We start from the raw sequence: 4,782 nt of genomic DNA on the forward strand, positions 1-4,782 counted from the left end.
CAGAGCTCACTTTCACCAGTTCTATTCAGCATAGTAGTAGAAACCCTAGATAGAGCAATTGGTCAAAAGAAAGAAATAAAGACATCTAAATAGGAAAGAAAAAAGTAAAATTATCTCTTTTTGTAGATGGCACGATTCCATGAAAAATCTGTTGGAACTAATCAATAAACTCAGTACATTTGCAGGATATAGAACAACATATCAAAATCAGTTGTGTTTCTAGACTCTGACAATGAACTATCTGAAAAAGAAATTAAGAAGCTACCCGAATTAAAATTTCATCAAAAAGGATAAAATATTAGGAATAAATTTGACTAAGAAAGTGAGAGATCCATACTGAGAACTAGAAAACACTGGTGAAAGAAACTAAAGAAAACAAAAAAATGCAAAGATATTCTGTTTATGGATTAGAAGAATTCATATTGCTAAAATATTTATACTATCTTAGCAATCTATAGATTTAATACATTTCTTATCAAAATTTTAAAAGCATTCTTCATGGAAATAGAAAAAAACAGTCCTAAAATCTATACGAAGCCACAAAAGACCCCGAATAGCCAAGGCAATCTTGAGAAACAAAAGAACAAAGCTAGAGCCATCACACTTCCTGATTTAGAACTATATTATAAAACTATAGTAGCCACAACAGTATGGTGATGCCATAAAAAGATACATATACAAAAATGGAATACAGGGCCCAGGAATAAACCTGTACATAATATGTCAACTGATCTTTGGCAAAAATGCCCAGAATACAAAATGTGGCAAGGATAGGCTCATAAATACAATTTTTATTTTTCAGTTATGCCTTTTGCTTATGATACAAAACTAAGTTATACTGAAACCAGATTTTTTCCATTTTAAACATTTTACATTTTTAAGTATTTATCTTATATCTTATAAAGATATCTTATATATTAAATCTTATCATAAGTGTCACATACATCTATATTCTATTTAATTGCCTTATTTCACTCACTGAAATCATTTATGACTCTTTAAATCACATTTTTAGCAAGTCATATAAATGGAACTTAAACTTGAGATTAAAAATTTGAAAACCACCTCATTGTATTTTATTATTTTATTTTTCAGGGAATAGAACAGTTTTATTTTATTTATTTTTATCATTTTTATACATTTCTTTTTTATTCAAGTATAAATAATGTTGTTATATTAGTTTCAGATGTACAATATAATGATTCAAAAATTCAAACCATTTCTCAGTGTTTGTCAAGATAAGTGTACCTTAATCGCCTTTATTTCTTTCACCCTTTTCCCATGTACCTCTACTCTGGCAACCACCAGTTCATTTTCTGTATTTAAGCCTGTTTTTTTGTTAGCTTTCTTTCCCTTTATTTGTTCATTTGTTTTGTTTCTTCAATTCCACGTATGAGTGAAATGATATGGTATTTGTCTTTCTCTGACATTTCTTCATTAGCATTATACATTATATTATCCAGGTCCAGCCATGTTGTTACAAATGACATGATTTAATTCTTTTTTATGGCAGAATAATATTTAATTACATATATATATATATATGTGTGTGTGTGTGTGTGTGTGCACGCATGCATATGTATATATGTGTGTGTGTGTGTGTGTGTGTGTGTGTGTATACACATTCATCTATAGATACTTGGGTTGCTTCTATATCTTGGCTATTGTAAATAATGCTGTAATAAACATAGGGTTCCATATATCTTTTTCAATTAGTGTTTTTTTTTTCCCTTTGGGTAAATACCCAGCAGTGGAATTACTGTATCATATGGTAATTCAATTTTTAATTTTTTGAGGAAACTTACTGTTTTCCACAATGGCTCACCAATTCATTTTCTGTCTGAACGATCTATCCATTAATATAAGTGGCGTGTTAAAGTCCTCTACTATTATTGTATTACTAACAATTTCCTCCTTTATGTTCTTTATGTCCTCCCTTATAGTCGCTCTCTGTATTTATATGCTCCTATCTTGGGTGCATAAATATCTATAATTATTATAACCTTTTTTTGGATTGTTCCCTTCATCATTATGTAGTATCCTTCTTTGTCTCAGTCTTTGTTTTAAGATCTATTTTGTCCAATATAAGTATTGTCACCCCAGCTTTTTTTTTTTCACTTCCCTTTGCATGGTAAATATTTTCCCATCCCTTTCACTTTCAATCTGCTTGTGTCTCTAGGTTTGAAGTGAGTTTTTTGTAGGCAGAATATAGACAGATCTTGCTTTTTTATCCATTCAGTTACTCTGTCTTTCGATTGGAGCATTTAGTCCATTTACATTCAAAGTGGTTATTGATATATATTTATTGCCATTGTGTTACTTGTTTTACAGTTGTTTTGTAGTTCTTTGTTCCTTTCTTCTCTTGCTCTCTTAGCTTATAGTTTGATGACTTTTTTTAGTGATATATTTGGATTCCTTTCTCTATTTTTTTGTGTATCTATTACAGGTTTTTAATTTATGGTTACCATTAGTTTCATACATAACATCTAATGCATATAGCAGTCTGTATTAAGTTGATGGTCACTTAGGTTTGAACCCATTATAAAAAAAATGGTGCTTAGATGCCATGAAGTAGATGCATGAGGCCTTAACCATATGCATGTTGTCAGGCCTGAGAGCCTCTTTCACTCCTTCCAAGGGGAATGTTAATCTTCTCTCCGTAACACTGAAACCAGATTTTTAACATAGGATGTCTTATTTGGAGAATCTGACCTCATTTCAATATATCACACTCACTGACATTTCATGAAGGGTATAATGGGAAATAAGGTAAAAAATATAGCAAGCACATGTGAAATGACTTAATTTATAAATAATGATAATGATATCAGTAATTACAATACCAATCATGTGGTAAGAGAAATTGCAAACTATCCTTCTTCTAATGATGGGAAACTCTGAATAAAAAAAGATGATATTGAGATTTGTATTTGGTGCTAGGCTACAAAATGGCTCCTAGTGATCTCTGCCTCTTAGTATCCAAACCCTTGTATCTCTCCAAGGATTGGCTTGTATGGCAAATAAAAGGTAACAGAAGTTATGGCATGTCACTTCTGAAATTATGTTATAAAAGATACTGTAAATTTTTTCTCTCTGTCTCCCTCTGTCATTACTCACTCTGGGAGAAGTCCTATGCCATATAGTAAACAACTTTATGAAAAGGTCTATTCCCTGAGGAACCAAAGAATCTTGCCAATATCCATGTCTGTAGGCTTAGAAGGGAATTCTCCAAGCTCAGTCAAATCTTCAGATGACTGTAGCCCTGGCGGGCTTCTTGACTACAGCCTCATGAGAGACCTGAGCCAGAACCTCCCAGCTAAGCTTCTCTCAGATTAGTGACACTCAGAAACTGAATGAAATGATCAGGTGCTAATTTTGGGGTGATTTGTTGTACAGCAATAGATAACTAATACAGATTTTGGTGACTGGAAGTGGGGTAATGTTGTAACACACACCTAAAATACATGGATGGCTTTGGGAAAATACTGGTGTTTTCCAGGGTTCTGTTTCTAGTTCAAATGTTCTTACTCTACACACTTCTCTGCATGATCTCATCTACTCTCACAGATTTAACTCTAATCTATGTATGAATGACTCTAAAACCTGTATCTTCAGTATAGATATGTCTTCTGAGTTCCATGCTCATATTGCCAACTTCCTACCTAGCATCTCTACCCAAACTTCCAATAAGCACCTATAGCTAAACATGGCATTTATGGAACTTACCATCTCTACTTCCCAAGTCAGATCCTTGTCTTATATACTTTGTCTCAGATTGGTATACCCCATTCTCCTGAGTCACTCATTCTAGAAATCTAGTTTTTTCCCCATGTTCCACACTTAAACTCTTTTCCTGCTGATTTAAACTCTTAAATATTTCCTAGATTTGCACCACTTCTATATCCCTTCTAAGTAACTCATCCCTAGTTTCTTCTTTCATATGAATCACTTTAACTGTCACCTAACTAGACTTACTAGCTCCAAGCTTGCCTCTATAAAATCCATTTTCCACACAGTAACCAGTATTGTGTTTCTAAGTTGCATATATGATCATCTTTATCCTGTGCTTAAAACCTTTCAGTGGATATTTACGTCCCTCTGGATAAAGTCCAAATTCCTCACTGTGTTTAAAACAGTTCCTATGAACTTACCCTTAACTATAACCCCAGATTAATTTATTACTTACCTGTCAGTGCACACTTGAATAAAAGTGGTTGTTATATTTCTTCAAGCACAAGATTTTTTCCCCACTATGTTCTTGCATATATTTCCTCTCCTTAAAATGCCATTGCCTTACCTTTTAACCTAGTTTTCTCCTCTTCCTTTGGGAATAACCTATGATAAGCTCCTCTGGGTTATCACCATACATTTCTTCTCCAGAATAGTTTTGGTAGACCTCCTTGACCCTCCCATAATCCGTGGAACACATCTTAACATAACAAAAATTTTATTTTATTAAAATTGTCTATTTTCACGAATAGCTCTATAACAAGGCTATACTCCTTAAGGATAGGGCTTATGTCTTAATTATCTTTTATTTCAAATGCCGAATACTGTGACTGGCTCAATATAATTTTGTTTCTTGAATGATACCATCCAGAGTTGACAACTGATTAGAGGTTATAAGCTGAGGGAAATGCTAGGCAAGGGTAAAAGTTGATTCAGGAAGAAATGGGAGTCAGTCACTTTATTATTGATAAGAATCAGCAGGTAAATTTGTTAAAATGCAGATTCCCTAACCTCACCCCTACATATTTCTAATTCCTTAAATCTAAGATCTCA

At 33.0% G+C, this 4,782-nt stretch overlaps 1 non-coding gene across 1 annotated transcript; it reads right to left on the minus strand.

Annotated features, from left to right (window-relative positions):
- Positions 1 to 2,545: 2,545 nt before the first annotated feature.
- On the minus strand, positions 2,546 to 2,666 carry LOC132007974 (U6atac minor spliceosomal RNA). Its single transcript, XR_009401520.1, has one exon. It is a non-coding gene; the product is annotated as a U6atac minor spliceosomal RNA (small nuclear RNA).
- Positions 2,667 to 4,782: the final 2,116 nt, after the last annotated feature.

The sequence above is a fragment of the Mustela nigripes genome, chromosome X (assembly GCF_022355385.1).
Source record: "Mustela nigripes isolate SB6536 chromosome X, MUSNIG.SB6536, whole genome shotgun sequence".
In the NCBI taxonomy this organism is placed as follows: domain Eukaryota; kingdom Metazoa; phylum Chordata; class Mammalia; order Carnivora; family Mustelidae; genus Mustela; species Mustela nigripes.